This window comes from Camponotus vicinus, unplaced genomic scaffold, assembly GCF_025532165.1.
Source record: "Camponotus vicinus isolate PSW18456_S1 unplaced genomic scaffold, iyCamVici1.0 SCAF_8, whole genome shotgun sequence".
NCBI lineage: Eukaryota > Metazoa > Arthropoda > Insecta > Hymenoptera > Formicidae > Camponotus > Camponotus vicinus.
This window is the reverse complement of record NW_028141980.1, coordinates 14,744,627-14,767,100: the sequence shown is the minus strand read 5'-3', so window position 1 is coordinate 14,767,100 and position 22,474 is coordinate 14,744,627. Positions and strand designations below refer to the sequence as shown.

The window sequence follows — 22,474 nt, the reverse complement described above, 5'->3', positions numbered from 1 at the left end:
ATTTTGAAATTTGTTTACGTAAAAAATATTTTTATAATAATTGACGAGGAGATCTGTAGACGTTTGTTTCTCGTACTATTTTTGATACGAGTAAGTTTTAATGCGTTTCAGAATCACAGGATAAATCTTATAATTTACATTTTTATTAGTCTAAAAAACAATATGCCTATAATAGAAATATTCCTATAATAAATGACAAACGAGATCAATTCCTGTTCTAAGTCTCAAGCAATACTTTTCGAGCCATACACAAACATTCTATACACCAGTCTCGAACTATACGTCACGATATACTCAAGGATATAAGTCAACGAACTCGGAGGGTACGAAAAAGAAGCAAATGAAAAATCGTCTAGCCCGGTGGGCGGCCGTAGAAAAAGCGCGGGAAGCACATGGCCCCGAAATAGAGAGCGGCCAAACGGTGATCAGCTGGTGCTCGTCCCGTCGGATCCCGAAAAACGCGTACGCTCCAACCGTTAAACGCCCTTCACCTCTGTCTATCGCGAAGGCGAGCACATGGCCCCGGGCCATGTCGAGTCTAAGGGCAGGGTGGTGGCGCGCCGTTTCTCCAAGACACACGCACGCTCCGCGTCTTCCTCGCCCTCGGTATATATTCGCACTAATGGTATACATTATTATCGTGCGATGCGTTCCTCCGGGGATGGTAACGGCCGCGCGTCAACGGTTCCGGGCACCTGACGCCTTACAACGAGTCGGGAGCCCCTTCTTCGTAGGGGCGGGCCCCTCTCTTCCCTTTTTTTCGTTCATGATCGCGAGACGGAGGTCCGCTCTGCCTCAAGTCCGGTAGCCGCGACCTTCTTGCACGCGTCCGGCCAAGATGGCGGCATGCGAAATGAGTCAGGTCGTGGCCAGAACACAACACGGAGATGCTCGATAGGGTAATTGGACGGTCCCGAAATTTTCGGTTGATCTATACGAGCACCGCGTGGTCTGGAATTATTTAATTAGGACGCGAAGCGCACGCAATCAATTTCTTCGTGGACGGAGACATTGTAAATAATTGGCGCGTACTCTGTCATTTTGCGGGGGGGAGATTAAATAATAAGCAGGAAAGATCCTTGTCGAGCATATTACTAATAATGATGCAAATGAGCACTTGATCCGTTAACTTAATTAACTTTAATTAACTAGTCAAACTAAAAGTCACGAAATTAAGCTAAGATAATCGCTAAATCAATTCAAAAAAATGATATGTACGGCTTTCGACATTGAATTCAATGTTAGAGATTGGATTATTTACGGCTGACAACCTATTCGATGAAAGATCGGTTCGCGAAGATCGGTTCTCATAATTGAACGCGACGAGCAATCCTCGAAGCGAGGAACTCGCGCGAATTGGTACCTAAGACTGACCGCGAAATCTCTTCCGTTGAGGAGGTGAGGAGCCGCTGGCGCGAATTTACGCCGCCGCATCAACGTATACTTTTGATCTCGCCAGATATCGCGTCCGGGGTGCGTGCAAACAGAGGATAACGTAAATAAAGACCTTAACGCGTGACCGAACCGTTCTACAGCCGCGATTCAACCGCGAAGAATCCACGTTCGCTTCGCGTATTACCGGCGGAGAGATAAGGGCGGCGAGATACCGCGAGCTGCGCCTTATTTTTCTCTTAACGTTAAAAGGGGAGCTGCGTGCCCCGTGAACGTCGATCGACAGCTCGCCCGCGGCATTGGGCGGATATAAGAGATGCTGATAACACACGACTCGAGAAATAGAAAGAGGTACGCGATGTGCTGTATGCGACGGCCGGAGTGAAAGCAGGCTCTTTCGTTCGCTACGGGCTAATGAACGAATAAATAAACAATGCTGTCGTTGTTCTCGACAGCTCGTTTTATAGAAAGGTAAAATTCAAATTTAAAAAAAAGAAGGAGCGCTATATTTTCTGGATCTTTTATCCTTAAAGAAAATACTACGTCGTTTTTTATCCTTAAAATTCGATATTAAAATATATCAATTCCTAAATATATCATAAATATATCAATTCCTAAATTTGTTAAGTTTTAGTTTAAAATTTATTTAATTTATGTGTACGTATATATAAATATATATATTTTTTCTCTATCTCAAAAAATAAATAAATTTATAATATAAAAAATTGTATTGTAATTTATAAGTCATATAAATTTTAATATTAGTAAAATAATTATTCTCTAATTTAAACATTTATAAGAAATTCTACAGAATCTCGCATACCAAAATATTATTTAAGATATTTTTTTTACATAAGATTAAAATCATAATTTATATTATTTTAGTACAATAATTATACAAATATAATTATATAAGTTTCAATAGCCTTAGTACAATGCGAAAAATAATATAAGAAATTTCTAGTATTTAACATATATAATGCTTGATGTTGATTTGTACAATATACATTTTTCCAGACATCAAAAATGCTCTCGAATGTGATAGAACGATAGTAAAGTGCGATGACCGATAACGCGTGCCACTTATTCCAGTCAAACCAGTCAAAGGTGTTTCGAAAATGGATTCTCATCGATCACAACATCACGCAAGATCTATATCGCTCGGAAAAACAATTCTTTAGACGTGGCGGCGATGCAATCGTAGGCAGGCGAATTAGCAGCAGGTGCAGTTTTCTTTCAACCGCGCCGGACGTAAAGGGTAGGTAGGTAATGTCTTTTCTGCCTGTTCCGCTTCCTATCTCTCGACCCTCTTTTCGAGCGGTCTTTTATTTTTATTCGTCACGCCCGTTTCAACGGGGAATTTATTATGGCTAGCAACGTTATGAGAAGCATTTATTATCGATACAAGTCTCGATATGTATATATTATGCATACGCGCATTACGTGACATTTGCATGTGAATCGGTGGAAATTTTATGTTCATCGCTCAAAAATCAACTTTTTACATGGAATTCTAAAATGTAAGATTTTTAAATTAGCGAGCTCATTTATCGAGATTTTGAAAATTCCACTGAATAACATATTTTCGCGATCAGAGAATGTTGCATTGTCGTCTCTATCGCTTGAACGGCGCGTTTCGGCAGCGGATTACGCAGCCTCCAGCCGCGTACATCTCATCTTTACTCTATCGTCGAATGTAATGAGAAAATAACACGAAATTACACACTACGTTCGAGCGTGTATATTGACCATCGGCTCTATCATCGCATTCTATCATCGCGTTCGACTTCCGATTTGAAACGCTCGGTAGGAAGTCAACGAGGCTGAAGTCACCCCGCGTGAAGTATTTTTAAATTCCCGCAATAAATTGCCGCGAACAATTATGTTCACACATACATGATTTCTTGTTTGATTAGTTTCTAATAACGACGTTGCCGACGTTTGTGGCACATAAATACATGTCCCTCGATGAGCGTTAAAAGAGAGAGAACCCTGATTACTTTCGTAATGTGTTCGACGAGAACTAAGAGAATAAACGACACTAATAACTTTACGACGCAAACTCGCCCATCACAATATTTATCAAGGGATCATCTCGAGCATCATCGAGGGTAGTATGTAGCGAGCTACCAACGCATGGAAAATATATCGTTGGATATAAAGACGTTGTTAAGTTCTTACTGGACACTCAACCGGTCTCTCAATTTAATGCTTCATCCAGACGCTCGAGAGAAAGAGAGAGAGGGAGATCTCGCCTCGAGCTACATTTATAGTGGACTCTAGCGGGTGCTAAGAGCAAGATGCGACATAAATGCGCGTCTCTTACGTCTTTATGAAACAATCTTTAAGCGATATACTCGTCTTCTCACGTGAACAGTTTAGCGTATCGCCGTCAGAGATGAGTGTGATTCATTTTTCTGCACCCTCAACTATTTTATTAGATATTATATTCTCAGAATATGCTGCAATTCCATCCCGAGAGTATGTATTATCTAATGATTATGAATCTATTATACTTATCTTTGTTATTTATAATTGTTTGCAAACTTTTAACCATTATTTTTAATCTATTTATATAATATATATCATGTTTTAATGGAATTAATTGAAAAATCGACAACGATTGATTCCCGGGAAAAGTTATATAACGATTATCTACGAAATATAATAAAATAATAAAAATAAAAATTCAAGTCCTCGCAAAATCGGCAGCAAGACATATGTTGCGACGTGCCCCGGGGGTACAAGCCGTAAACGCCTGATCGCAGGGCAACCCGACAGACGAACGGCGGGCAGCGCCCAAGTGGAAGCTGAAGCGAGTCGACAGACTCGTTTGTTGTCGCGTGGCCAGCGCGGAGTTCGTGACCCGATGGACCCGGCCGGTGACCGCCGGTTCGGGACACTTCGTTCAGGAGAGAGTCCGGCGGCTGGCTCAATCGGTTCGCGGGGTCGAGGGGTTCGGGACGCGGAGGAGCTGAAGAGAGACGGAACGGAGTGAGACGGAGAGAAGAGGCCCCCGGAGGGGTTTCAGAGAACAGCGGCCGCGGGTGATTACGTCGTCTGTCGGCGCGGAACTGTCTCCTCCTACCCATGGGGCCCATCGCGTTCCGATTGGCTGGGACTCCCTGCCGAGGAAACGTACCAGCTTCTCGCCGCGGCTTCTCTTTCGTTTCAGCTCACCTCCGGACCTCTCTCGGCACTCTCGTCAGTCTCGTCTCTCTCTGTCTCCCTCTTTCAGTCTCACACTCGCTCTTTCCCTCTCGTTCCTCCCAATCGCACGTCGCGTTCCTGCCACGACGAGGTATTCGTCATTGTCTGGCTCTCGACGTTCGCTTGGCTTCCACCTCTGTCCGTCTCGCAAGTCTCTGTTTGACACGTCCCGTCCTTGTGCTTCTTCCGTTTTGTTCCTTCTTTTTTACGTTTCCTCTTGTCCCTCTTTCGGAGAGGGTCCTAGCCGGTTGCCCGCCCTCGTTCGGCTCTTAAACGCTACGAGAGTGGATACTCTGCCCTGCCCGAAAGGCGACCATTCCTTTCGTATCCCCACCAGCGTGACCATCGTGATCGAGAAGAGGAAGACGAGGAGGTGAATGAAGCGTAATTGTCGAAAGAATAGATTGACGAAGAAATATATTCCGAACGTGTTCGCCAGAAGGAAAGCGCATGGTATAATATACGCTTATAAGCCGTCAGTTATTCAAATATCGCATCAGAAAACCTATGGTATCGTAAATACGATAATGTAAACAGATAGGAAAATGTTAAGAGCACTTTTCAATAATGATTCGAGTCGCTTCTTTCGCTGCAATCGATGTGATAAGACTAGAGGGGATGCGCACGTTGGTGGATAACAGTTATTCGCGGCTCGATAAAATACTCGATATGCAAATTGCAGAGGAGGATGACACGTGGCGCTAGAATTTGATTCGTCAACCATCTCGCGCCGCGACCAGGAGATTTAATATGCGCGGTGCGCTCGATGATTGCCGTTAGTCGAAGGAATAAACGATGCGAGTGATCAGAGGAGATGATGGAATCGATTCGCGGAGATAACACGCGATACGACGCGACTTTTCAGGGAAAATTTTCCTCGGAATTCCATCGACTCTCTCTGCGGGCGACGAGATAATTCAGGCGATAACGTTGTCACCCGCGATGGAACATTTCGCTGCGATCTAAGAGCGAGCTTGGATTTGCATAACTCATTTGCGGATCGCCGCGTCGCTTATATATCTCGCGAACGATCTCGGAATAATAATCAACTTTGGATCGAATCTCGAGTTTAATGATGCAGTGGCTGCGGTTTTCTATATAAAGCATCTTGAATTATTTCGCGAATTTATAAATACGAATGCAAAGATCCGCGGTGCTCACTGCATAAATCTGCAAGCTTGTTAGGAGGATGTGATAAAAGCGCACGCGACATATGACATCAAAGTTATTCGATGATTTAATTTTATTTCCCAAAAGTCTAGAAATTGCAATTCCTGATACGATATGACGCGCTAATTCGCGAATGTGATATATCGCGAACGCAAATCGCATTTTTACATCGTACGCATATGCTTTTTTTCGTGAAAATTCGTGAATTTCCACGTGAAATTATGTCCGACCAACGCGCGCGTATTTGCACATTTGCGTCCATAAATAAATACGTATACGTTACGAGGATTTATCGAGTCTGCATCGTGATTCTCTCTTTGTCGGCGATTCGCATTTCGTTGCAAAAAGAATTTCACTCCCGTAACAAAGTGAAAATAGCGCGGACGCGAGCGAAGCGCGGGTGGGTTTCCATTTATAAATAATAGCCCGCCGTCATCCTACTTTCGCATTTCAGGCGGAAGCGCGAATCGAGCGTCCGGGTCCGTGATATATGCGAGATCCAACGCGCGGTAACAGCGGCCGTTCTTTTCTGAGCTATTTCGACGTCATATCCACGCAATGCACAAATTATTATGCGGTGCCGACATCGCATCATAATCGTATTACGTTGCGCTCGCGTATAACTAGCTTTATGCAACCTCAAAATCACCTCTCGACACTCTCTTAAAATGAATTAGCGAAAATGTCACTGATTAAAAAAAGCAGTGAAAATATTTTGTTCTTTCTTCTTATATCTCATTTAATTATGGCACTAGCATTTTAATGAATCGTCACTTATCATCCTAGAATCAAATTATTAATAATCATACATATTTGTAAAATGTAATTTTTAAAATTTTTTGTATTTATTTTGAATTGTCCTTGGAAAGTCTCCATATATATTATATATGTTTGGAATGAAACATATAAGACTTAAAAATTCAAAAATTTATATACATATACTTTTTTATTCTTAAGATGCGATAAATTAGAAAAAAAGAAAAAATGTTAAATTTAAAATATTGTTGTGATCGTGAAATAATTGCTATTAATGGATTAATTGTCTAAATGTTTTAATGAGATTTTATTTATTTATACTGCTATATTTATAACTAAGACTATCAGTGACTATTCACTGCTTTTCAATAATATTTCACTCAAGAAAACAGATAATAATATTTATATTCATATACATAAGGGCTTTTAAATTTCCTACGCGAAAATGCTGTTCAGTTAATTTAATATGAGAAATCGACAAATCCAATTTATTATAAAATGAAAATCCCACATACATAGCTCCAAAATACAGAAGTACTAAAATTTATACGACCCTTTTATAGACCCTCATCTCTTATTAGGCCAAACTATCTTGTCAGGACATCTCGATAACTTCAGAACATTAGTGAGAATGTTTTCATTGATTTCGCCGAGCGTTAAATGTTTCTCTGCTCGAGTGACCGTGACACGGCCTATTCACCTACCAGGTCGATGCCGCGCGAGAAGCCGCGATTCTTCCTACCAGCGTTCCTTTTCATGGCGATCCAGATCGAACGACTCTCCCACGATAGTAAAGACCAGGCAAGATCGCGATGCTCAATAACGGACAATGACCGCGACAAACTAATAAACAACAGCGCAAAACCGATCATTATCCCTCTTTCGGGAAATTGACAGTCGAATCGATCTCCGTCTCTCTCTCTTTTTCTTTTTTCTCTCTCTAGAGAGCAAGAGAAAATGATTACGTAAAGTCGATGAAGCGAAATCGAGCTGAGTAACGGTGCCATGACTTTTATTAATACGAAAGACAGAGCGTTGTAAATAAGTTTTGCGCAGTAATGCTAATTTGCCGATGTCAAATGATAAGTAATTTCGAAACGTGCACGCGCTTCGAATCTAGTGTCGTATAATATATGATTCGTATCTCATTGACGTAAGTGTAAAACTGCGCGCGCAATAATATTAATTATTAATTATTAGAATTAATTGATATTATACAATAAATACTGTCAAGATTTTATTCCATTATAAGGTCTTTATTTTATATATTAATTTCAAAACACTATTTTCCGATGAATCTTTCTGATTAGGCGACTCGACTCGCGGCACGGACGATCGATCGCAGGTGTCAAGATGGAACGTAAACAAAGAAATCGATAGAGGTCTTGTCGGACTTCAAAGGAGTCATCCCTACTCGGTCGGTGCAAAGCACCTGAAAAGCGCACCACCTGGTCACACCTGTCGCGCTTCGCTTCGGGAGCAGCGGCGGCGCTTAACAGTTCGTGGGCAGAAGATGCGAGCATCGTCGGGGGTTGCTGGGCGATTGCCGGACCATGACGGAGAAACACTCCTGACCGATGTTATGCTTTCAGGTAAACGCGGCGCCCTCCCATCTCCCCGCTATTTTATCCCATAGAGCAGAACGAACGCGCAGATTTCGATGCGAATCGACTGATCGACCGTCGTTTCGCTTTCATTCGATACTGAATGCTATTTGGATTCGCGACGATCATTTTGCTTTGTTTTCGAAGAGGTGTGCGTTATATGATAAATTAAGAAGCATTATGAATGTTATAAAAAACTGAGTTTCAATGGTTTATTAGCATGAAATTATCGATCTCGATAATTTATTTAAAATTTAATTTTTCTAAATTTTATGTAAAATTATTTATCAATAATGTCTCAATATGATACAATAACGCGACGTGCAAATAAACGACAAATATCGATCCGATCGATACCTTCTTCTTTACGACACAGATTTGATTCGATCGTTTCGGATACAAACCGCAGCGGCCGGGAGCGCCTCCCCTTTGATCGTCGTCCTAATTGCCGCCTACAATTTACCGTGGCGTTTTTTTACCAAGTTCGATTAGGAAAGTACAAACGGAGAATATCGATTCCGCGGCCGATTACACTTTCGAAACACCTGCTAGACCGCTGGCTTTTGTATATCGTTCCCTCGTTCGTTGACGTATTCCTTTTTACGTCTACGGTGACAAGACTCAGCTTTTCATTGAAATTAAATTTCTCAACTATATATTGTGATTGTCATTCTAATGTTTCGAGAGAAGATATTTATTCCGTGCGAAAAAAGTACAAATGTAGAACGATTACCCGTAATAGATTTAAAAAAAAAAATAAATTATATCTTCTCAAATAATTTATATCATATATCATCAAATTCAATTTCACAGTAGCTCTTAAATCAAATAACAAAAATTTCTGTTAAATCACAAAAAAATAACGTTCTAAGAACAATTTAAAATAATTCAACTTTGAAAAGAAGTTTAATATAAATATGTGTTTATATATATAATATTTTTATTTATTCAATAATCGCATTTTTTTAAATATACAATTTGATATTTGTAATTGAAGACGACTTGAGCCTCACATATTATTAAATTTCCAATTGTCAAAGTCAATTTTCGCAAAAATAAAATATCTTTTATAATAAAATAAATTAATATATATTTTGATATATTCTTTCTTCAAAAGAAAGTGCACTTTTTTCGATTACATCGCTTCATACATTGTAGAAGAGAATTGCCGCGAATTCTATATACTCAATACGGTAGTTGACAGATAGATAGAGGGTTAAGCTTGCCATGTCGGCGAGCTAGTAAACCGGGAAGATCGCGGAACTCGGCGCGAGGTCGATCGAGGCGAGAACCCGAAGGCGGAGGCGCGACTCTTGTCCGCGTGAGAGACGTGAGCGAGTAATTGTAACAAGAGCAATCGTTAGAGATGATTACGCAATTTGCATCGGAGCAATTTACATCGGGGGATCATTCCGCCGCTGGCAAGGCAGCGGGGATAACGGGACGACGAGGACGCGGCGGTGTCGCCGCGGGTCATGCCTATGTTAATGACACATCTAACCGGTACTTGAGACTCATTCATAAGAGAGGAGCGTCTCTTCTGAATGAGCACCGCCGTCGACGACACCAGATAAACGTAACGTGGCGCGACGCACGTGCACTTTATTGACCGACGTGCACTTTATGCTCCCGGCCGCTCGTAGCGCGTGACAGATGATTATCATCGCCAGTAACCGTTCACTCTTTTATCGCTAAAAATCATGCACGCTCATCAATACCTCGACGTACATGTACGAGCTCGTATTCGGCTTCACCGCATCGCTTAGGGATCCTTGATCGCAACGCAATCTAAGCAAAGCTGTCTTATTTTTATAAACGAGAGATAAGAGGAAAAAAATTGTCATTAAAATTATGATGTGATAGTTACAAAATTATGATGTAAAATTTTATTCAACGTGTCAATATGTATAGTTCTGCAAGAGTTCTCTCGCTTTGTTTGCGCACGTTTGGCGTTCGAAGGCGATTGCGTCTGCACCCATAGTCTATAAGAGAGGCAAATTTGAAGGAATAAAAAGATTTAGAGGGGAAAGAAGGGAGGAGGGAAAGGGCTAGGGCGAATTTGATCGAGTCACGACTCGCAGAAGGCTGAAATGTGATTTCAGGTGTGAGAGATTCGGCCGACGCTCATTACAGCAATATCACTCACAGCGCGACTACTACGATCGAGGCCACGAGGTGTAAGATCGCGGGGAAAGACGGAGGATCAATGTATCCCGCTGGTGTATTATTTACACGTGTAGAAGAGGGAACCTTGCGGTCGCGTGGATTTCCCCCTCCGTATCGGTAATCGATGGCGGCGAAGAAGAGCGCGGGATATAGATTAAATTGGGACAGGTAGCTGTGAAGTGAATTGAAGAGTATCGGAGTCACGTGCAGCCTCGACGCGACCGGAAACGCGCTATAAAGAGATGACTCTTGGACTCCAGACTGTCGAGAGAATCCTCAATCTGACAGGGAACAGCAAGAGAAAGAAGAGAGAAAGAGAGAAACCGTTTAGAAATCGTTATTGTCGAAAATTTCATTTCCTATCCAATTTTCAAACAATAAATAAAATTTAAATTTGTATAATAATAACCATGATAAAAAATATAAATAACAAAAAGGGATAGAAAGATATGTAATATAATTAGATAAAATAAGAAGCAATTAGAGAAAGAAAAGGCAGTGAAAAACATCAGGCAATAAATTAAAATATAATGTAAAATAAAAAAAATATAGAGAGATCTATTTAATATCAATTATTGTAAATTATGGACTATATTGTTTAATAGACGAGAAAAGATTTTATTATGAATCATCGATCAACATAACTTTTCAATAAATTAGAGAAAAGAATAAAAGATATAAAATTATTATAAGATATGAAGAAAGCTAGGAATGTGAGCGGTTCATTTAATAAATTATTTATTAGTAAATTATCAGAAAATATATTGACCCGTACGATCGTCAATGTATTAAAAAGAGCAGGTCGAGTGAGAACTGGATCTAATCCTGCTTGACAGTATACAAGTTGCCAAACCACCTCTAGTTACCTTTGCTGGAGAATATTTAAAACGTGTATAAGTAACATCCGTCTTGGAGTAGCTTAATAATTCTTACCGTATTTATATCTATACAGTAAGCTCTAAAAGATTTCAAATTTAATATCATCGTTAATAATGTTATCAAAGAAAAATATCAATGAAAAATATTATTGATTGAAACTATTAGCATTTCAACTCCATAATTCTGTCGACCCTTTCTCTCTCTAGATTTATATAAGTATAGTGTGTCTGTATTTATTTACTTTTTGAGATTCAAAAGATTAAAGCATGTGTGTGTGTGTGTGTGTGTGTGTGTGTGTGTGTGTGTGTGTGTGTGTGTGTGTGTGTGTGTGTGTGTCGATGATGAATATTTTATAATTATAAATATTACATATTAGATTATATCTATATATAGACTATATGATATATATTTTATCTTATATTACATTTATTATTTATAAAATTCGACATCGGTATCGCACGTATTTTGACATTTCGAATCTCAAGATTTCTAAACGGTTAGTGGAAATAAATTAAATAAATGTAATAATTGTAAAATGATATATAAATTTGATTCATATTCAAACTGCATGCAATTACACAAAGATAAAAATAAATATTAAAATAAAAAAATTAAAAACAAAGATTAAAATAAATATCCCATATTTTGCGTTGTATAGATGATTCGACATAATTAATTACCGTGCAATGAGACGAATAAGCTTGTTGTATAATCGAATAGGTGTAAAATATCACGCCAATATAAAAAGTACGCCTAGAACATCTTCCTGCCTCTGTCAAGGTCTTGTCGCTGCGACGACGACGCAATGAGCGTCCTCGTTGTAATTTGTCAAGCTCGATATATTTGCATATGCATAAGGAGGTAGGAATGCGCCATGTATATAGACGTATATATGCGTCGTGCAAGAAATTATCCGTTAACATTCCACATCCTTCCCGGTTTTAATTGCCGTTCTCGCGTGCGCGCGAATGCTCGGAGCGGATGCGCCATCGCTTTCTAAATACATCGCGCAATATATGAGGTATTTTTTATGAAATGATTCCTCCACGCTTTTTGTCGCCGCGAACTTGATCGCGCGTTTAATTTCGCTGTCACTCTGCCGCCGCTAAATTGACGCTATTCAGAAGGAAGGAGCGCAAGCTCGCGGAATCGTGTCACGTGACACAAAAGTCGGCACGACACGCGCAAAGAGCATGCAAACTTTGAGCCAGATGGATAGTCGCACGCTCGACGCGAGCGCTTTTCTTGCCAATTACTTCCTCGAATGTAAAGAAAAAGGCTTCGGAATCCGGACGAGACCTTTCATCCGCGGGCAAAAGCGTCGCGTCACTCTCTCGTACAGTTCGTCAATCACGTAGATTCGCGGCCAGCCTCCTTCCTGTCTTCGGCATCGCGTTCTTTTTCCTGCTCGCCACTTTCTTGCGCGCATTCCGGCCAACAAGTATGCAACCGTCGATCGATCAATCGTTGGATCGATCGGCTCGACCCAACAAACGGACCGCCGACAAACGGACAACCGTTCAAAAGTGGACACAAAGTGTCGTCCTTTGAGAAAGAACGCAATCAATGATCCTTGTAACATGCGATGGAAGAAGAAACAAGTGCGAGGAATATAGCGTTACTGTAGTAGATCATTCTTGTGGAGAGAGAGAAAGAGAAGAAGCAAACTATTTTAAAATTGCGAACCGGTTTGGCGAAGACTAAAGAGAAGTATCGCGAAATACTTTAACTTGTCATAGATATTTCCATTCTTATATTGGTATTATTTAAACATATCTGTACCAATAATCTCATATCGATTCAGTAATTCTTATCGCTCAACTTGAAACTTGAGATTCCGGTCTGCTCTAGACACTCGAGAGTTTATCAGGAAGAGCTAATGTTATATTAATTAAAAGAAAGTATATGTACATCTAAGAATCATGTATATTACATATAGCGGTACTAAAGATGAATTAGAGCTGAACTATCGGAGCTATCAATGCCAGATATCTTTGAAGTGATATTAATAAAAGTATTAATAAAAGATAACAATATTTATTTGTTACAGCAAACACTCAATTCTAACCATTCTAATAAAGATATCTAATATGATAAAAGAAATATGTTCACGTACAAAACATAGACGCAAATCTATAAAAGGAGAAACAAAGACGAAAACTTGCACAAATATATTTTTGCACAATCATGTAACGTAATAAATTTTAATATGAAAACTAATTAACACTATAGACCATGATTCCAAGATAATATCAATACACTATCCTATTCTTAAAAAAACTAGCGGCGTCTAGTTTTATCTCTGCGATCAGAAACCTGATCACCCGTTGTGATATCATCTGAACGTTTCTATTCAAATTATCGCTTGTAAAGATTACTTGAGATCTCGACATGTACAGTGTAATTTTATTATATCTTTTGATTTTTGAGAAAGTTAAAAGAGAGAATAGAAACAGACAGTACAACATTAATTTTGAATCACATAACGACTTGTGTGTCTCTAGTGAAATTTGCGTATCGACACGTTGATCGATATCAATGACTTTAACAATGGTATTAATAGCGATCAACAGTAAAGACACTACATGGCCGCGCTTGATAAAGCCGCTGAATTATCACCTTTACGGTGTCCGCAATGCTTGTCGGGCAATATAGCACTGCTTTACTACGTTGTACCTAACATTATGCAGTAAATGTCGGTGTCATTATCGCGCCGGATGAGGAACGAGCACGATAATTATTTCAAACCACCCACTCGAGTCGTTCCTTCTTTCTTTCTCCGTTATAGATGTGAAGATATAGTTGTAAGGATGTAAACAGTGCGCAATTTGAAGTCAATCTTAACATTTAAATTGCGCAGACGAGTGGACGAAATAGTGTATTTGAAATAGAAAATAAAAATATCTCATCAGATAAATGATTAATATAAAAAAATATATATATAATAATACAAATATTTGTAATTAAAATCTTATTTGATATATATTCACTTGATAAATTGAAATGTGAGAATGACTTCAAATCAAAGTATTAATTGCAATAATCATTTTTGTCATTATATAGGATTATATACTTTTACAATTTTATACTCGTTCTATTTATTTCTTTTATGGCTAATCTCTCCTCGATTATTCATTTTTATTTGTTAAATAATATTAGTAGTTTTTATAAATTAATATTAAATGATTATTTTTTAAATAAATGTTCTGTTATGTATTTGTAAAAAGATAACTTAGAATTAATTAATTAAGGGTGCAATTATAGAATAAATATAAGGAAAATAAATATAACGGTGTTTTTAGCGAGACTTTTTTATGTCTAAGATTATTATGCGACGACAATTGCTATAAGATGCGACGATTAACCAGTAGAAAAGATTCCCTTCGGGAATGTAACGTGTGTGTCTCGCATTTTTCTCGGTTTCCAGGTCACGCTGTTAATACCTCCGGCGTCCGCCCCCTGATGTATAGCAGTGAAAGCTAGGTGTGGAATAAGAGGCGTGACAAATCGCAGAATTAGGTCGGCCAATGCACGACGATGACTCGCGTGCGGATAAGTGCGTGTATACACGTGCGTTAGAGGCCCGGTGTCTCTCCCTCGTATCTCGCTGCTGCATCGCGTGTACACTCGTTCTGTAAACTTTAAAACCGTCCAAAAATACTCCTCGTTTTATTTTAGAATGTCGCGATAATTTTGAAATTCGTTAATGATATTTATCTCCAATTTATAACGAATTTATGTTTTAAGAATCGGAAAAAATCAACTCAAATTCTTTCATGAAAAATAAAAAGTGCAAAAATATAAAATTAGTATTAGTATTAGTTGATCCAAAATATAATCGCCAAATATATAAATGACCGAAAAGAATAAGATTATTATTTTTGTGCGGTTTTTACTCTTTCGTTATTGCAGAACTAATCTAAATCTGCGCTCGAAAATATGCATTCAGTAGCAACGAATTAATGCGTTCCGGTGTACGTATGTGCGAATGTGCGTGTACTCTCGTGCACGCGCTATAGGGGCCCTTGATTAATCTTCGTACGCACGCCCATAATTCGCCCCCTGAATTACCTCGTAAACGGACCGACCGACCGGGCGGATTAAGCGGCAGCTTTTCAATGCGGCTCCCGGTCTTATCTATCCGAGAGCCCGTGTTATTAGTCCTGGCACACCCGGGTATAAATTGATATACACATTTGCAATATCCTCGTGACACCCGTGCGTGGTTTATTCGGCGATCTTGTACCTGATGATTTTTCCGCATTGATTAACATTCTATGTAACGTTAAAGTCCAATGTCGTTTAACGTAATTGGAATCGGTATAAATCGCGATTTAAATTACAATTGGATTCGAATTATTCTGGAAAACGTAACGCATAATCATAAGCAATGACTAGCATAAACATAGTGAGTTGTTATTATGGATGATTAAGTTTAATGTCAAGATAGATAATAAAAGTATCGGCGATATAATAGAGATATCGTCAATCATAGAATTATTATATTGAAAATTCTCCACGAATATGAAAAATGCTAAATTAATTATATCAGATGATGACGATACAGAAGAAGGAAAAGATACTCGCTGTATAATTATAATATATTAATTGATAATAAATTTAAAAAAATATTCATAAAAAAAGATATTCTCTTAGCATAATTTAGAAGAATGGATTAATAAGTGAGGCACACTTGGAAGCAAAGCAGCCGTCGCGAGCTGCTCTTCTAGAAGACTAGCCAAACTAGTGTAACACGAACAAGGACGAGAAGGCAAGAGGAGAAACTATTGTTGCTCGCGGGGTCAGTAACAATACCCACCGCACGCTTCCTTTGCTACCGCGAAAAATAATCCGGGCTTTGTCTATGATGCACACCACAATGCATCGTCCAGACTCGTGCAGACTTGTCGCGTTTCGCGGCCTACGACGTCGTTTTCAGGATAAATCCGCGTTCCCACACTGTCCACCTGAATACTATACACGTTCCCCGTCATACGAAACCGATATCGTGCTACGTCGTGAGCTCAAGATATCTACAAAACTCGCAAACTAACCTTTGCATAAGCTAACTTTCCATTAGATCAATAAATTTATCAAGTGTGTGTATGCGAGAAAAATTATAAATATCGATAAAGATAGAGAAAATATTAAATTAAAAAATATTAAATCGAAGTGGAAAATAATATAAAAAACAGCACATCATAACAGTATTTAAGAGAGTTTCTGTAAATTTTTTAAATTCATTTTTAAGTGGCACTTTTATTTTTTTTAACAAACGCAAATTTCATATATATATATATATAAAATATGTGCATAAAATATTTTTATACACAATTATTTAATTATAAGGTGTAGATATTTAAAAAAATTCCATCTTTCAATTGAAACGCATCTTTATGTCGATTTACACCAACATTTCATCAGCTCGGCGAGCTCGCCGGCACCTTGCGTCGATTATTAATTCATTCATATTGCCAGCTGGCGTGTACCGTAATCCATTGCGACTGAAACGCCCCGCTGTCATTAAACCATGATAACGAGGCCCTCGGGCGATGATGAGCCGGTACTTAACGTAAATCCTTTTATCTACTCCTTTAACTTCCTTAACCCGACAAAGCCAACGATGACACCTGCCCCTGAGCGAAACATTCGGTCTTTTTTTTCAAATGCCACACCTCGCGAAGAGATTTCCTTGGAGAATATCTCTTCGTCCAGCCTTGGTCCGATCAATTTGATTACATATCCACGTCACGCGTAATGTTTTAATGATCGTCTGCCATGTATCGAGTATTTTGCATTCATACGCAGTTATTTCGTTGAAAGAGATCTCGCGATAGTTACGCACGAACATGGTAATTTTAATGTAGGATATCTCGCGCAAAATGTAATTATATGTAATATGTATATTTCAAAAATACATATATGTAGAATGTCTAGATTTAATTTAGGAGTTTGAAATTGTGTATCGAGATAAAAGCAAAACTTTATAAAAACAATAATAAAATTACTTAATTATATAATCGGTTGAGAGAAAACCTAAATCTTTCCTTTTCAAGTCGAAATTTTGCTCTTATTTTTAATTTTTAGTAAAAAGAAAATAAAAAGACTTCCGAAAAATATACTGCATGTGTGTAAAAATTTAAAACATACTTTACAAACTTTTAAACTTGTATTTATCTGTATTTATAGTTAATAGAAATTTTAGCAAAATTTTATTTGATAGATTAAATTTAAAATTAAAAGATGCGATTGTGAATTTTCAAAATATATGTAGAATAAACAATATGCAAAATACATACAGTATATTAAAAAAACTTTCTAAAAAAAAAAGGATAAAAACATACGCCAAGTATATAACAGTATTCATATATTCAGATATGCAACAAATAGAAGTTAAAAAATAAAAATTTAAGATGCTATATATTAAAATCTCTTACATATACTTGGCGATTTTTATGATAAAATAAAGATTTGTCACTCACCAATAGATGTAACAACGAGTTGACACAGAGTTATAGGTTGATCTGTAACATAAAATATAATATCGAAATTATATGGCAAGAATCTCAAAATAAATAATACTTTTGAAAACTATAATTGTACGCATCGAAAATTTTGTATTCAATGCACATAATAATAAATAAATATTTAATAAAAAATAGTACTATACAATAATTAAAAAAAAAAAAACTTTTTTTTAAATACAAGCTTTAATAGGATCCAATACATAAAAACTTTTTTCTATATTCTTGTCTGAAGTTATTCAAATAAACGAATCAAACAAACAAAAATAGATACGCACATACAATTAAGAAAAAAAATAATAAATTACAAATAATAAATTACCTTAAAATTGATCCGCTATTGCCCGATGGGGGGTCTCCTCCTCCTCTCAGACTCAGATTATTCTCCTTTAAGATTTGTTACACTCGCGCATTCACTCACGATAAAAACGATTCATAATGACGATCGCGCGCGAATCGTCCGCGATGATAAAACCGGCTCTCTTGAATTTCGCGATTTCAAACCGATATTCCGGTATTTACACTTTGATTGCCTTTGCACGGCATTCTCGAAAATTAAGACGAACCATTCATGGTACGATAAAAATAGACGCGCGACACTTTCACGGCACTCCCGAATTCGAATGCGCGAAATAATTAAAATACGAAAGCGCGGATATTGATCGAAAAATCGTTTGGGTACTTGGCTTCCCCTTCAGGATAAACCTTCCAGGTACTGAGCCCTCCCACCAACGTCAAGGTGTACCCATTGGGAGGGTTTGGTCAACGCACGAAAAATGCAATATAAATATACACTTCGCCGATACAAAATATTTTTTATAAAGTATTTTTTACACATTTTTTATTAAAGCCAACTACAAAATATATTACATTATTATGAATTTTGGAATTAATTAATCGTACAATAACAATTTCTATTTTTTTATACTTATTCTCGAAAGTTTTGAAAAGTTTCATTTATATAGAAATTGTATTGAGCTTTGTATTTGAAATAAATAATTTTTCATTTAGAGACTTAAAAGAAAAGTTTTTGTAAAACTATAGATTAAATAGTTTCAAAATAGAATTAACTGATTGTTTAAAATATTGTTTAAAGACTGTTCAAAATAGATATTAGATTGAATATTGAGAGGGCGAAGAGAGAAGAAAAAGAGATCGAAAGTAAATGAAAAATTTTTCGACTTGAAAAATGTCAAATTTCCTTTCTGCTGTCGTTATTCTTGGAAAAAATTAATGCCACTCGATGGAAAGTAATTTTATGCGCAACGATATTTCGAAACATCATTATTTTTTATGCTGTTATAATAATATACAGAGTACCAAAATAATACACAAAAGAATTTGAACATTAGTCATATATACTTTATTTATTTTAAATATGATTTTTTTATTTTAGATATATATATTTAGAGAGATATGTGGACTTTTCTCTTATGAACTACTAATAAATAAAATAAATAGGAAAATAAATAGAAAAAGCTTTAAAAGCTACATCTTGCAAACATGTATGATTATTACTGATTTTTCAGTAAAGTCTCATTGATCATAACCAGTAGAACATACGACAAAAAAGAAACAAAATATATTTTCACTGAAGATCAATAAAATACTCATTAATCTTCGGTGAAATCTTGTGTCTTTGCATTAATCAATGACATTTTCACTGATTCAGTTTAAGAGAGTGAGAAACCACCTGCTTTCAATGCGCCATGGCAGCGACAAAAAGCACCGTGACTCAATACTGCAAAGAGAAATCAGGTAACAGATCGATCCATCGACAAGTAATTTACCATGAATCGATCTGTCGTGTCTTTTTAATCTCATTGTCCTGCACACTGATTCTCTCAATTTGTTTATTTTTATTATTTTTATTAATATCGGAGATGCTCTACGCTAAAAGCCTTGTTCCATCGCAAAACTCATTAATGCAAAAAGACATGCGCTAATTTATCTCGTTGCGTGTAAATGGGAGTAACGTTCGTGACCGATTTTTTTTTACGCCGCTGCGCCTAATTGGATCACCCACGTTTCGCGAAATCGCAGCCGTCTTCCTAAAAAGTCGCCCGCATCGTAGGAGGTCCTCCCGGGGGGATAGATTTATTAATTTCATGGAATTGTTTTTCACGGATCCTTCGGACCGCATGTGAGAATGGTCTGATCGAGCGGAACTCTCACAGGCCGTGCCGAATCTCGGCTTCCCGTTGTCTAAGCTAAACGACCTTTTACTAGGACTTATTTCAGAGAACTTTAATTTTCCAAGTATCTAAAATATTTAAGGGAAAGATTCCTCCAGAGTCTACATCCATAAAAAAATTCTTTTCTCTGCTATTTGATTATTGCATATCACAATAATTGTCGTCACATGATGATCTTGGATACAAAAAAGGTCGCACCAAAGAAATTCTTATATATTTTCAACTATTGCTATGAAAATTCGCATCTTTAAATTTTAGTTCATCATTAATAAATTATGTGTACTTGGCAAATATTTGTAATAAAAAAGAATTTAAGGGAAAAATAAGAGGAAAATAAATAAAATTACAAATTTATGAAAAAATGTAATAGGATAAATAATTATTTGAATAATTATTTAACATTACTTCAAAAAATCAGAAATACGTATTTGAGAAATATTTATTTTTAAATTATTAAATTTAATTAAATATTGCCAGCAATATATTTGAAATAATATTGTAATTAACTTAGGGATAAATTATTTTATTTCACATTAATCATTTATAATCTAACATATTAAATAGTAAAAATGGTCTTATTAAAGACAATAAACATATTTTTAATATATTTCTCTCCGATAGAAAAAAATAATTTAGATATAACACTTATAGCATCTAATCTAAGAAAATAGGCAATGATGTTATAATGATATTAATTAATGTAATCATAACAGATTATCTACTTTTTGCAACACAATTTCCATGCTAAAACATCTTGCGAAAAAAAAGCATGATTATCTTGTTGTCGCTTGTAACTTGCCGCAAGGATCATTTCCGAATGTAGGTCCTCTTCGCTTTTGCGAGAGGCGTGCATTGTGCAACGAAAAAGACAAGAAAGGGACCGGCAAGAAACGCCAAATCGGTGCACCGCGAGCTATGAGGTCAGGAGGTCTGCCTGTCCGGCTTGAATGGCAGCGTTTAAAGCAGCTTATAAAGTCAGCGCGAACGTAATCGGGATTGTCGATCTTCGGCGGACTCCGTGCTCTCGCCATAATCCCCCGTGCGCGAGATGAACGCGTTCCTGGGGCCCCATTCAACGAGGTCGCCGCTCGACGCGACAACGCGGCGGTGTCTTCTCTCGTCGAGACTCCCGAGAAGATCTCCGCACGTCGCGGTACCGATCATTGTACGAGACCATAATAAGCCTACGTCGCTTCCATCGATGTTGTCCGGCGTCTGATACGAGAATAAAGACCGTCCGCGGATCGAGCCGCTTCGTCGCTCTGATTTTCTCTCCCCTCTCCCCCTGGCCGCTTCTTTCGGCGAGACAGATCCTCCTACGTCCCGGTCCTCTTATTGCGATCGTGGCGATCGGCAATCGTGGATGTGGTACCAAAGCGCGACGCGATACACTTTGTATCATCTATATACCAATACCTGTATTTCCCCGTCATCCCGTTGCTGGCCGACGTGAATCTTGCGTCAGATAAGATCGTGATCGATCGACACACAATGCGATCGGTATTTCGCTTTCGCGTCTCCGCTTGAACGCGCCTCTCTTTGTGCGCCGGGAAAATTGGGCGTTTCACCGCCGATCTTGCGCAACTACTTCTCAAATCACAGAAATTTTTAAAGATTATTTATATGACAGTCATAGATCTGTGAACGTCTAGCATAATACCCGGAACGATACATGTAAATCATAAAAAAGAAGAAAAAAGGAGGAAAGTGTTGCGCCGCGAAAAGTGAGCGTTCGCATGGAAATTAAGGTCGTCTCTCTACGATTGTAATCACTGTCGTAATACGCAACAAGGGCCGGTATAGGCATAAGAGAGAGAAGAGAAGAAAGACAGAGAAATGCGCGTAAGAAGCCGTCGCCATCGCACAGGATGTCGGGATAATACACATTATAGTCCGGCAGTTATTATGTACGAGTCCGCCAACGTTCTGCCTGTGCAATGCGAGCCGGAAGGACGACTCCCGCGTGTCTGCTTTTCCTGCATGAATGAAATGTAATTTAAGCTTACTCAAGTACCCGTATTTTCATTCATCCCACATTAAGGTATGGACGTTAAGGTCCCTCGCGAGTGTCTCCTGCATGCGATGGACGCGTCATCCGCACCAGAACGTCATCCAAAGTCCCAGACCGCGATTTTCCACAAACCCTCATTCCCCAGAGAGAGACTCTTACTTAAGAAACACCCGGTGTAGATTCGTAACGCAACATTATCGCGAATCGAGAATTCAAATCGCTCTTTGAATCTTGGAAAGCGATTCTCGACAGCCTTTAATTTGACGCGGGACGCGGCGTTAAAGTAACGTCGAGGAGATAGAGGGAGAATAAAGGGGGCAGGAAGGGGCTAAAAATCGGTGAGGAGGAATCATGGCTGGATGCACTCCCTCCCTGTGTTCACGCACTTTTACCGTCGGCGAATATCGGCGTTGCCCCTACGTTTTTCAAAGAGGGGGAGAGCGCGGACGGACCTGTTGAGCGTCGTCGTGTCGAGAGGGGATTGCGTGTATCGCGATGATGTACACAGCGACCGGCAACGAAAAATTGCAGCGGCGCGCACGACGATTGCTGCTCGGTTAAGAAAAA

At 38.3% G+C, this 22,474-nt stretch overlaps 1 protein-coding gene and 1 pseudogene across 1 annotated transcript in view; one reads left to right on the top strand and one right to left on the bottom strand.

The window, feature by feature from the left end:
* Sv (paired box protein shaven) overlaps nucleotides 1–18,439 on the bottom strand; it is a 152,132-nt gene extending 133,693 nt beyond the window's left edge. The window contains exons 1-2 of the mRNA XM_083106231.1: nucleotides 18,024–18,439; nucleotides 17,660–17,701 (exon numbers count right to left, since the gene is read on the bottom strand). The gene's annotated coding sequence lies outside the window, so the exon portion shown is untranslated. The remainder of the gene's footprint in view (nucleotides 1–17,659; nucleotides 17,702–18,023) is intronic.
* Nucleotides 2,478–4,146, top strand: LOC145976403 (uncharacterized; annotated as a pseudogene).
* Nucleotides 18,440–22,474: the final 4,035 nt, after the last annotated feature.